At 44.7% G+C, this 13,845-nt stretch overlaps 1 pseudogene; it reads left to right on the plus strand.

Moving 5' to 3' along the window:
• The first annotated feature begins 12,596 nt into the window (after positions 1 to 12,596).
• Positions 12,597 to 13,484, plus strand: LOC148517891 (uncharacterized; annotated as a pseudogene).
• The last annotated feature ends 361 nt before the right edge of the window (positions 13,485 to 13,845 follow it).

Raw genomic sequence — 13,845 nt, forward strand, 5'->3', positions numbered from 1 at the left:
TTCTGAAGCATTTGACTGAATATGAGCATATAATATTGCCCGAAACACTTCAGAATTCATTCTGCTGCTTTTGTCAGCAGTCACATCATCAATAAATACAAGGGAACCAGTTCCATTGGTAGCCATACATGCCCAGGCCAAGACACTACCACCAAAATGCTTCACTGATGAGGTGGTATGTTTTGGATCATGAGCAGTTCCTTTCCTTCTCCATACTCTTCTCTTCCCATCACTCTGGTACAAGTTGATCTTTGTCTCATATGTCCATAGGATGTTGTTCCAGAACTGTAATGGCTTTTTTAGATGTTGTTTGGCAAACTCTAATCTGGTCTTCCTGTTTTTGTGTCTCACCAATGGTTTACATCTTGTGGTGAACCCTCTATATTCACTCTTGTGAAGTCTTCTCTTGATTGTTGACTTTGACACATATACATCTACCTCCTGGAGAGTGTTCTTGATTTGGCCAACTGTTGTGAAGGGGTTTTTCTTCACCAGCTAAATAATTCTTCTGTCATCCACCACAGTTGTTTTCCATGATCTTCCGGGTCTTTTGGTGTTGCTGAGCTCCCCGGTGCATTCTTTCTTTTTAAGAACGTTCCAAACAGTTGATTTGGCCACACCTAATGTTTTTGCTATCTCTATGATGGGTTTGTTTGGATTTTTCAGCCTAATGATGGCTTGCTTCACTGATAGTGACAGCTCTTTGGATCTCATATTGAGGGTCGACAGCAACTGATTCCAAATGCAAATGTCACACCTAGAATCAACTCCAGACCTTTTACCTGCTTAATTGATAATGAAATAACGAGGGAATAGCCCACACCTGTCCATGAAATAGCTTTTGAGTTGATAGTCCCATTACTTTTGGCCCCTTAAAAAGTGGGAGGCATATATAGAAACCGTTGTAATTCCTACACCGTTCACCTGATTTGGATGTAATTACCCTCAAATTAAATCTGAAAGTCTGAAGTTAAAGCACATCTTGTTTATTTCATTTCAAAGCCATTGTGGTGGTGAATAGAGGCCAAAATATGAAAATTCTGTCAATGTCCCAATATTTATGCACCTGACTGTAGATGGTGTCAGTGTGCTAGGACCAAATTAACAATGGGGTGTGAGGAACTGCAGCTCCGGGACCCCCCATCAAAAATAGGCCCAATGCATTTGCTGTGTTGCTGTAGAAATCCATTTTTTTTCCCTGCTCCACTCTGCCTGCCAGTGGCCATCCTAGGCGTCCACTGAAACCATAAGCCCACCACCCCCTCTTCTGCCAGTGTTTAAACAACAGACATGGTGGCACAATGGAAGGCTTCACTAGTCCCAACGGTGTCACTATGGGTGGTGACACCCGGTGCGGCATGTGTTGACTATTCAGACATGCGCGCAAAAGGGGGAATGGCCTCATGCCCACGAGACTATGCCTCCTGATGTATGAGATTTTGCGGGTGTGACTGCATGTCACTCCCCCATTCTCATCATGATGGAGTCTTGCCCAGGGACCCGGGATCTGCCGGGCAACCCCCAACCTCATCCATCACAGCTGAGGCGCTGCTCAGTGACATCATCCGATGGGGTGACACCAAAATAGCAGAGCAGCTCTGCAATTTGGTGTTACCCCCTCAGATGGTGTCAGCCGGTGCAGCCAGCACCACCCCCCCAGTGACGTCACTGACTAGCCCTCCCTGCGACCACATAGTGGACCTCATTCAGAGTCGGTCATAGCGGCCGCACAGTCGTAAGGGAAAAGGGGCCGGATATGCAAATGATGCCCTCGCAAGTTGCGTCCTTAAGATTGGATCGTTAGCTGGCCGACCAAGGGGAGGATACGGCCGTAAGACAAAAAAGACGCCCCCTTCTCGTACGCATTACACATTCATGTCCGGGCATATAAGGATTAATCGAGACCATTGGGAACCATCGGAACTGGTCGTAGAGCTTAAGGTTGACCATACCCTCTCTTAAGCACTACGATCAGGTCAGTGTACAAACCACCCATGTCACGTGTGCCATGACATTACTTTGTTAATTATGCACTCCCATAAAACGCTTAATTAGGCACGCCTGCGTTCGGATCCCCACCCCCCCGTTTTCAAGCACCTTCCCGTTACCACCCACAAACGCCTCAATCTGTCACTCAAACTACCGACCTGGCTGTGTTCAAGGAGAGAGAAATTTCTGATCGTAGCAGTTAGTTTGTGCACGCGCATTGCGAACTTTACGCATGCGCAGTTTAGCGAACATCGGTGGCGTACGACCGTGCGGCCACTACGACCGACTCTGAATGAGGTCCAGTATCTTGGTGCCTCATCCACGACATGTGACATCATAACGCGTGATGTCACATAGGTGCCGCCTTAACCACTGGACCCAAAAGCAGCCATGCTCAGCTCTATGAAGGCAACCTGGGTGGGTGACTGATACTCACACAGAGTGGTAATTTCTGTAGTGCTAGTTGGCTGCTGATCAGGGTGTCATGTCTTGCTGACTGCTGCTGATCACTGATCAGGGTGTCCTCCCTTCAGTGTGGGCACATTGCCATCACTAGTCTTTGTTCTCCTCACTGGCAGCCTGGGAGTTCCGAGCTAGGCTCTGGGGCTCATGCTAAGCTGGGGCTATACCAGCTAGATTCATTTAAAAAACACAAGTTTGTACTGCGTATACCTGTACAAGAAAAAATGCATGCCTACATCCATATGATTTGAAACTTACACTTCCTGCTGATTACTTCTCAGTAGGGAAAACATATCTTTTCAGTATATGAGCTGCGGGGACAGTATTATGTTCATGAATGCTCCTGTACACATTAGAGGGGGGTAGGGCAGACCCACAATTTAAAAAGGGAATCCCTTAACAGCTATTGATAGTACACAAAAAAATAATTTCCACAGATGAGGGGGAAGGAGGGGGGTATATAATGCTCAGATCCCCCCATCTTGTGTCAAATAAAATAAAAGAGTTCTTATTTAATGGGGTGTATTTTCTAGTTGAAAATGTTGGGCTAATTTTTGTGACACCTTGTAATAGTTTAAATGAAGATGGTGAAAATTTGCAGAAAAAATGAAAGTCCCTTATCATTTTGAAGCGCAGATTTTACCCCCAATATTTTGGAAAGGTGAATTAATGGTGAAGAGAGAACCAGATAGTAATTACAGGTTGAGTCTCCCATATCCAAATATTCCGAAATACGGAATATTCCAAAATACGGAATTATTTTGGCATGACTGAGATAATGAAACCTTTGATTTTTGATGGTTCAATGTACACATAACTTTGTCTAAGGCACAAATTATTAAAAATATTGTATAAAATTACCTTCAGGCTGTGTGTATAAGACAGTGATTTCCAACCTCGGTCCTCAAGGCACGCTAACAGTCCTGGTATTAGTTATATCCATGATTGTGCACCGATGGTTAATCAAAATTACTGAGGTACTAATTAAGTCACTTGTGCTCAAGTATAGCTATCCCTAAAACCTGGACTGTTAGTGTGCCTTGAGGACCGTGGTTGGGAACCCCTGGTATAAGGTGTATATGAAACATACATGAATTTCATTTCTGTACACAAACTTTGCTTGAGCCACAAAATTATTGAAAATATTGTATAAAATTACCTGCAGGCTGTGTGTATAAGGTGTATATAATACATAAATGCATTCTGTATGTATATTTGGGTTCCATTCCCAAGATATCTCATTATGGTATGCAAATATTCCAAAATACGGAATATTCCATTATACAAAATACCCCTGGTCCCAAGCATTTTGGATATGGGAGACTCAACCTGTATTGTGATTATGGAGAAAAAAAATTCCACACTGATGGTATTTTCTTAAAATTCAGTGTATTTTGAACAGACTAAGGTACAGTACTGTATAATTTGCACGGGTAATGCATAAACCAAGAACTGGGGAAACTAGCCCTGGTGACAACTGACCTAGGGCTGGTGGAATCATGGTGGTGGTGGGGGAGAACCTCTACACTGCGGGTCTCTCTTCTATGGTTCTACCCCTGGCTGGTTAAGTATAGTGCTGGTAATGGAAAAATTGGGGGGACCTCACGCTCTTTGTCCCTCCAATTTTTCCAGTACCAGACTAGACAAAGGCGCTGGTGCTATTTATGTTTAGAGGAAAGGACCCTACGTTTTTTTTCCTTCAAATTATTAGCACTTTTCCAGCAAGTATGCTGGAATGCCAGTGATGTGTAGCTTCAGAACCCACCACATATCAGAAGTGGTTGGGTACAAGATGCCAGTGCTCGGAATCCCGGCAGTCAGAATCTCGACGCTGGCATCCCGACAGGGATAGGATACCGACGCCTGTCGGTGGGCATCCCAACTCTCCCTTTATCCCTACCCCTACCTCTCCTTCCCCAGTGCCTAAACCTAACCTCCTCCCCGCTTCCTAAACCTAACTCTCCCCCTTAGTGCATAACCCTAACCCTTCCCCTTAGTGCCTAACCCTCCCCTTAACCCCACTACTTACCTTCGGGATGCCGGCGCCGGGAATCTGACAGGTGTCTGGATTCCGGCACTGGCATTCTGAATGCCGGAATCCCCGCGGTCTATATTATGACTACATCCCATCAGAAGTTTGCCAATTCAGATTATTATGTTTGGTGAATTTACAATCAAACTCCTCACCTGAAACTCAGTCCTGTTACCTTTCACCCTGAGTGTATGACTGCTGGCACAATGGCACTAGTAGCCTTTTCTGACTTCTAGCTATGTCATTGCCTAAATATGCCTGCTACTGGGAAGCTAGTTGGCAGATTCTATTATACTTGAACCTGGTACATGTATTACACTCACTCTTCCCACTTTAAATTGTACAGTTATTATGCCATTTCCTTAGCCGTGTCATTAATCTTCAACCGACAGTATATCAACTCCAGTATGATTGGCTTTATTCCGTAGCAATCTACATTATTGTTTGGACCACCTTTCTTGCAGTATGTTTATATCCTACATTGCAAAAGATTTATATTCAGCCAAATCTGCAGGTGGAAAAAAGCCAACATTAAAATTTCATTTAGATCTGTTCTATTATCCACTTACTGTAGTTGTTATCTAGATTTCAGTTATACCTTTCATTAACAAGTACATAATTCATGACAATATAACAATCTGTTTTATCTCCTGTTTGTCCTTTGCTTTGACATGTTGGCAGGACCCGCGTTCTCTCTGTTTGACAGATATTTGGAAACGAATCTAAGCGCAGTAAAATGATCAATGTATTCAGGATTTTCAAAGGATCTATGAGCTACGTATACTGATATTTATGACTGTATGCTTTTGTTTCTATACATGAAGAGATCGGTTCCACACTTTTCTGTTTATGTATGTGTTTTTCTTGTTACTAGAGCTATTGCTAATCCCCACTATCTGTTGTTTGAGTTCATTATGATTCAGCGTCTCATTCATCTGACCTTTCGGAGCGCTAATGATTGACTCAGGTCAATATTCAGTCAACTAAATCACAAAAACATCATTAAAATGCAAACTTGGTCTGATGTATTGTAAGTGCTTATGCCCTAATTGACTTGATCATACGTCTTTTCAGTTCAAAAAGACAATTAATTTGCACAGATAAGGCAAACCTGTCATCAGTATTTTCCTTTACTTTCCTGACCATCCATAAGTACATTGAATTTTGATAATACAATAATAAGAGAATTGCTTTATGATTTGTTTAAAATTGAGCATGGAGATACAAAAAGGAAGGAGCTACGGCTTCCAGGTGACACTATTCCCCTCCTCATATCACGGCTCACGCCTCCCTGCCGTCCCTAATGTAATCACAATTAAAGGACGAGTCTTTGCCTCCCACAACATCAGTACACTCATCTCCTAAACCGATATGTGCTGCTGTGATTATTCTGCTAATCTGATAGTTTTTCTGTCCTCACCATTGCAAAACTGGGGACATCCAGAGAAACAGGAAATCCTAAAGCAAGTGTACACCTCTGAAACATCGACCTTTAAGGCTAAGCCTTGGAGAGTGATTAAGGGCTCTATTTACTACAATCCGCATTGGGAATGCAGATTGTAGTGTGATATTACCGACTGAATTCGCATTGCGAATTCAGGCAATATCAAAGGGATTTATTAAAAATCCCTTGCAGGGACAGAGCTTGCGATAAAGCTCTGTCCCTGCGAATCCCCTCCACAGCCTTATCACGGTATTTTCACAAAAAATACTGTGACAAGTGTCCGTGCATGCGCTGACTGGCCGCCGCTGCAACCCCCCTGGCGCTAAGCCCCCCTGGTGCTAAGCCCCCGCCGGTGCTAAGCCCCACCCCCCCGATCGCAGACCCCCCGCGCGACCCCCCTTCCTTAACTGCACTTACTTGCATGATCCGGGCTCCGGTGATGTCCTCCATGACTCCGGTCAGCTGACATCCCATACTGCACTGGGACCCGGTCACTTGATGACCGGGCCACAGTGCAGTATGGGAGACCAGCTGACCGGAGGGAGGACATCACCGGAGCCTCGAACTCTGGACCCTGGACTCAGGTAAGTTCATTTTTTTTTACTATTTTTTTTTTTTTTTTTTGCAGTGTATCAGCATGTGGTCTGTTTAGACCACACAGCTGATCACTGGGGCTGGCTCCAGGCTCTGCTCTGCATGTTAGAGCGGAGCAAGAGTCCGGTAACCGGGGGAGACCCTGGATACCGCCACCTCCAGATGGCGTTATTATCACAGAGCCTCCCCAGGTATTTTTTTCACAATTTATTTTTAGTAACTTGCACACATTACAATTACAATTATGGGAAATGCAATCTGATTACTAAAAATAAGTGATACTTATGGGTTGGAGTAGAATTTGTCGAATTCTACTCCAATTGCCGTGTAGTAACTTTAGGTGAAACTAAAATAATGTGAAAAGGGTGTGAAAACACCCTTTTTCACTTTATTTTAGTAAAAATAATGATAATAAATAGAGCCCTGAGTGAGCAGATATAAAGTGCCAACCAATCAGCTCCTTTCATTTTTGAAACATATGGGCCGTATTCAATTAGTGGCAACAACTGACGTTTTTTCTGCCATTTGTGAAATCGCAAAAAACCCCAGAAAATGGCAAACAGGCAAAAATGGAGAAAAAAAAACATAGAAAAGTTTTTTCCATCCCAGACCAGGAGAAAAAAATGCAAAATCCCTATTTTTGTCTAAAAATGTGTAGATTTCTTTCAGAACCCTTTGGACACCCCCCCAATGACAAATTACCCCCCAAAAAATTCGTAAGTTGCATACTTTGTTGAAAAATGACAGCGCAAATTTTGGGTAAAAAAAAAATTGTTGAAAATGGTTTTAATGTATTGGGTCTGATTTTTCAGGGGGGGTGGTATGGATGCATTAAGGCCCTGATTCAGAGCCGGACGCTCTGACCAGAGCGCTCGCTCTGAATCAGGGCCCACCTCCATAAATATGGAGCGTCCTCCTGGACGCTCGTATAGCTGTGGGTCACCACCCACAGCCTATATGAGCGTGCAGGATGATGGTCGCGATGGTCTTGACCATCGCGACCATCGCCAGTGCGAGCAGAAGCCTGCGGTTGAGTTTTTCAACCGCAAGGCCAGGAGTGATTTTGGCTCTATCAGAGCCAAAATCACTCCCACTGACATCACTAGTGATGTCAGTGGGGCCGGCTTCTGACGGTAGGCGTTCCCTTGGGAACGCCTCCGTCTGGCAGGTACGCCCCGGCACGCCCACCAAAGGGGGCGTGCTGTCAATCAACATCGACAGCACGCCCCATTTGATCAGACACAACGAGCGAAGGAAAGTCTTTCGCTCGTCGCGTCTCGCGCATGCGCACGACGGAGCTCCCTCCGTCGTGCGCATGCGCAGTGCACACCATCGACCCACTTGCGAGCGGACAGCCGCTCACGAGTGGGTCTGAATCAGGCCCTAAGTTTTTTAAAAATTGCACACAGTCGCAGCAGGCGGTTTTTTAATGGTTTAAAATTGCATTTTTAGGACATGAAAATATACTTGCACCCATTTTAACATACTCCCAATTTATGTGGAACAGTAATTTCCTGCTAAAAAATAGCTTTCTGTCATTTTCAATGATGTTTTTTTCACCCAAAATTTGCAAGTACGCAACTTCTGAAAAAAAATTTGGGGTAATTTATCAATAAGGGACCCCACATTTCTAGCCAAAAATATAGATTTTGCATTTTTTTTCTCCTCTTCTGGGATGGAGAAAACTTCCATTTTCGCCTGTTGCTGTTTTTTTTTTTGGTGAAAATCAGCCGAGTTTACCGCTAATTGAATCTGACCCAAAGTCTGTAACATGACAGGAGCTGATTGGTTAGTACTTTATCTCTCTCCAAGGCTTAGTACATCTCCCCTTGTGTGAGCTGTGTATATGTTTAGTTCCTAAGTGGGAGATTTAATAAAGCTTGGAGAGAGATAGAATTGGAGATAAATAGCACCAACCAATCAGCTCCTAACTGTTACTTTACAGGCTGTGTTTGAAAAATGTCAGTTAGGAGCAAATTGGTTGGTGCTATTTATTTCCAATTTTATCTCTCTCCAAGCTTTATTAAATCTCCCCCTAAGTGCTGTCCATTCTATCTATCTATCTATCTATCTATCTATCTATCTATCTATCTATCTATCTATCTATCTCACATCTATCTATCTATCTATCTATCTATCTCATATATATATATAATCTATATCATATCTCTCTTTATGTATCTATCTATCTATCTATCTCTCATATCTATCTATCTATCTAATCTCTCTCTCTCTCTCTCTCATATCTCTCTCTCTCATATCTCTCTCTCTCATATCTATCTATCTATCTATCTATCTATCTATCTATCTATCTATCTATCTATCTATCTATCTATCTAATCTCTCTCTCATATCTATCTGTCTATCTATCTATCTATCTCTCATGTCTATGATATATATATATATCTCATATATATATATATATATCTCTATATCTCATATCCATCCATCCATCCATCCATCTATCTAATGAAGGTTTAGCTTGCAGGACACCTTGGATGAAGAAATACGGTGTCATGGTCCATATAAAGTAATATTGTCACAGTCAGTCTGCCGCAAACAGAAAGAAAGGAAGGACCAGCACTCAATGCTGTAGTGAAGAAAAGTGGAGCTTTAATCCAGGTAATGTCTGCATGTCGGCATCCGTTCCAGTCATGCTACTGACTATCATCAGGGGAAACATATAACACTGCTGGAATGGTTTAGCAAAAAAGGGAGGCAGAGGTCGTTACGGCAATCCCTCTGACATCATAATTAAAAGCAGCTGTTAGAATAATTAACTATCAAATTACAGACAGTCTAAAGAAAAGCAGTGTCTGTGGGACAAGTAACAAATAGTAAACACTGTTGCTGGAGTACAATAATATGTAACAACAAATATATACAAATGACACAGTGTAAATACATGGTGGAAGATATAACACAAATAGCAAAACTAAAGCAATGATATATAAAGGTCATGGTTCAATTGGGAAAAAGTAAATAAGAAAGAGAAAACCAAGTACAACCTGCATGACTGGCATGCACAGAATAACACACTGCAGAAAAGGAGCGACAATGTACAGGAAATCAAATCTCAGGACTAGGTGGTCATTGATCATTGATATCTCCCACAGCTCCGTATGTAATGAAATCCACATAAAAATTACCTGTATCAATATGTATTATTTATTTATTAACAATTTCTTATATTGTGCAGCATATTCTGTTATGCTTTACATATATATAGGCTTACCATATCATCCCTTTAAACTGGGACACTCATGGATTACACAGGTTCTGTGGCTCATTATAAACAGGTGAAATCCAGGCTTGAAGTCAGCCATCCACAGAACCTGTGTAATTCCTGGTTTAAATGGATAGTATGGCAAGCCTACAGTATATATACAGTACTGTGCAAAAGTTTTAGGCAGGTGTGAAATAATGCTGCAAAGTGAGAATGCTTTCAAAAATAGAAGTGTTAGACGTTTATTTTTTTCATTTAACAAAATGCAAAGTGAATGAACAGAAGAGAAATCTAAATCAAATCAATATTTGGTGTGACCACAGGGATTATGTAGGATTATAGTCCAGTGTATGATTAACCAATCATACCAAACAGGTGATAATGATCATCATTTTCATATGTAGTTTGAAGTCATTAAATGAAACAGAAAACAGATACAGCTGTGTAGTAGGCTTAAAACTGGGTGAGGAGCAGCCAAACTCTGCTACAAAGGTGAGGTTGTGGAAGACAGTTTCATGTCATACACCATAGCAAGACTGAGCACAGCAACAAGACACAAAGTAGTTATACTGTATCAGCAAGGTCTCTCCCAGGCAAAGATTTTAAAGCATAGCAGAGATTTCATTGCTGAAAAGCTTGGGTGCATTTAATTTTTTTTTAATACAGCTGGTATCAGGAGCGCGCATATCCACGGTATTCCAAAATATTTGCGAGGTCCGCATGATTTTTTGCAGACAAACTCTCACTCCCAATTGAATACCTCCCATGTATCTATAACATTGAGGACACTTTTTTGTGTGCTCAAATTAAAGTATTCCACGCAGCATACTGGCATTTAACAAAGTCTGGGTTTGCTACACTCAGGGGCGTAACTGGAGTGGTGCGACCTGTGCCATGGCACAGGGCACCGCAGGGTAGGGGGCGCTCTTTGGGCCTGTCAATTTTCTGTTTAGACTAGACGAGGGATGCCTAAGCTGGAGACTGTTTAAGAGTTCTACATTATTTGTGATGGGTAGCCTAAAGAAGCTGTTGCTAGGCAGATTCTAGTTTGTGAGGTATTTGGTTATCATTTAGGGTTAGCCAATTAAGGTAGTTATGGGCGTGTACATTTAGGTTGTACTATTTAAGGCGGAATTTGAATAAGGTTCTGCCTCTTTTTCAGTTGGAAGCCAGATAAGTCAAGCCTGTATCACTCTTAGATTACCTCAGGAGTTGTGTCAGCTTTTCTGTACTCTACTGTTTAAGCCTCTATTTCTCTTATCATTTTGCTATACCTTCTTGTTTATAAAATTTTGTATCTTGCATTTTTAGTTTATTTTACACCTAACCTCTTTTGACCCACATTTGCCTACTTTATTTCATCACCCCTTTTTTCTTTTATTCCTCACTGGGTTTTCCTTTACCCTCCCTTTCCCTGTCAGGATGCCCCGTCCCAAGCGTTCAGCACCCCCTCCCCTCCGTTTAGCGGAGGCGGCCCGCCCACTCGCGGCCGCAGGCTATCGCCAGCCTGTCCTTTTGGCGGGCCCTCCTTCCCCTGGGGAGCCCGCTGGAGTTCAGTCCGTTGCCCAAACGGGAGGTAAGGCGGCTCCCCCTCTTCCCTCCTCTGGGCCCCCGCTGCCTGTCTGTGCGGCGGTGGAGCTTGGTGGCCCAGGCGCGCGCTCGAGTCGAGCGTGTGCCCCCGTGCCGACGGAGGGGGGTGATGACCCCCCACGAGTCGGGGATTTAGAATCCCCGACAGCGGCAGCGCAGCTGCTGGGCTCACCTCTCGGCGGTCCTGGCGTCCATCGCGGCTCCGGTGTTCTTCCTGGCTGCGCGGTGGACGCTTGGGCGGGTGGGGGGTCAGGTGACAGGGCGCATGCCGGGGACAGGGAATCCCCGGCTGTGCTAATAATAAATGATGAAGCGGCGAGTGGCGGGGAGACCCCTGGCCTCTCTGCGGAGGTCTCAGGGCCCTTGCCAGCCGCTACCTCTGCGGGTGCCATCTTAGGGGCTGCAAGGGAGAGCCCTGCAGCTCCTGGGATGGCTGAGCCTGTCAGAATTTTGAATAGGGCGCCACCTGCTGGTTCAGCTGCGTATGTGCAGGCCATGGGCACTGCAAGCTCATGGTCAGCAGGTTATAGTTTGCAACAACAGCCCACTAATTTAAACTCGCTTAATAATTTTGCGGGTTATGTGGTTAACACTTTGCCCATTAATGCCCCTTGTTTTCAGGCTGTGCCGGCTGTCAGTACGGCTCGGCAGCCGTTTTTTCAGTTGTCAGGGTCGCATGCGGTCAGTTCGCACTTACCCTCGGTGGTCTCCTCTCCACACGCCATGCAAACCACTTGGTCCCTATGAGCGCACCATGTTTTTCCCCAGCATTCCGCTTTTCCCCCCATGACAGTTTCTTACCCCTCCTACACCCCCTCGGCCCCTAATTTTAGCCAGCTCCCCTATGGTCTGCCGAGTCTTTTTGGATCGCAACAGCCGCTTAGCCCACATGGCTCCTGGCACCCTGCTTACGCTTCACCTGGATCCTGGTTGCCAGCTTATCCCCCGCCAAGCACGCTGCAGCAGAGTTTTCCGCAATCACCAGTGGTTTCCGCCCCTTATTTTAGCCCGATTTCCACATCGAGTCAGAATTTTCCGGTTACAGCACCGCAGGCGCCTCCCATCCCTCCGAACCCACCTCCCCCTCCCCCAACACCAGTTGTTGAGACATTGTCCTCCGTGGATGTTAACAAGTCTTTTGCCACACCTGATGTTCTCCCTAGTGTTTCAGCAACCGTGGCGGTACCAGACGCTGGGGTACAGAGAAAGAGGAACGTGTCTCGGGACGAAGCTGCGGCATCAGGGAGCAATGCTACGTGATGGCAGGAGTGATATCGGAGGGTTCAGAGCTTCCAGGCCCTTCAGGAACAGGTGAGCATACATCTGCACAGATTTCCAATGACAGTTATTCGTCTGATTCATCTACTAGCAGCGAGTCGTCGGGGTCCCCTAAACGTCCGCGGAAATTAGCAAAATTGATTGCGCACCGCATAGTCAAGAAAGCAGCAAAGAGCAAGGGTCCTGAGAAGATAGCTGCGCCTGCTGAAGTGCCACCATATGCTGATATGGTGCATTGCGCCAATACGGCTATTACGAGGGGTTTAAGGAAGAGAATACGGGAAAAGATAAGAAAGGGGAAATATATTGACATTTTTACTCTCACGGATGACATGAGGCAGGATTGTGAGAAGGCCAAGAAGACAGGTGGCATTGGGGAGAATGCTTTTCGTAGTATTCATCATTGGATGAGGGGTGTTTTAGTGTTTGCGGCTTGTTACCTTGAAACCAGGCCTGGAGAGCACATGAACATGCTTAAATACATTTATCTCATTCACGATATGTTCTTGGCTTCTCAGGGTTATGTTTGGAGAGATTACGATGAAAAATTCAGTCGTAAACAGGACGGAAATTTGGTCATGCCTTTGGGGGTAAAAGACGTGGAAGTGTGGCTGGAGGTAACCCAGCATAATAAAAACCCATCAGAGAGTCAGTATAAGAAGCCAAGTGGAGTAGGGAAGGGCGGCTCAGGGTACACAGCAAAAGGTAAATGTTTTGCCTTCAATGATGGGAAATGTACTAGAGGGGCGAATTGTCGTTTTCGCCACTCCTGTTGCAATTGTGGGTGAGGACACCCAGCCAAGGATTGCAAGGGCAGGGGTGGTGCTTCCCATTCGGAGCAGCGGGAGAGCGCTGGGGCTAATAAATAGGGCGCCAACACCCATTATTTTGAAAGAACTTAGTAAGTGGTTGGCGCGTTATCCTTTGCGGGATGATGCTGAGTTTTTGTTTGAAGGTTTTAATTTAGGTTTTCGTTTACCCATTTCCGTTTCAAGTAGTTGCTCGCAGAAATCTCAGGTCGGCGAGGGAGTTACCGCTGGTGGTGCGGCAGAAAGTGGATACGGAGGTTCAATTAGGACGTATGTGCGGTCCTTTTGATACAGAATCCCTGCCGGGTTTGTGCTTTTCCACCCTGGGGGTGGTGCCCAAGAAAGTACCCGGCAAATTCCGTTTAATCCAGCATCTGTCTCACCCATGCGGGGGCTCGGTCAATGACGCCATTCCCGAGGA

The sequence above is a fragment of the Taudactylus pleione genome, unplaced genomic scaffold (genome assembly GCF_031769625.1).
Source record: "Taudactylus pleione unplaced genomic scaffold, aTauple2 ptg000206l, whole genome shotgun sequence".
Classification (NCBI taxonomy): Eukaryota; Metazoa; Chordata; class Amphibia; order Anura; family Myobatrachidae; genus Taudactylus; species Taudactylus pleione.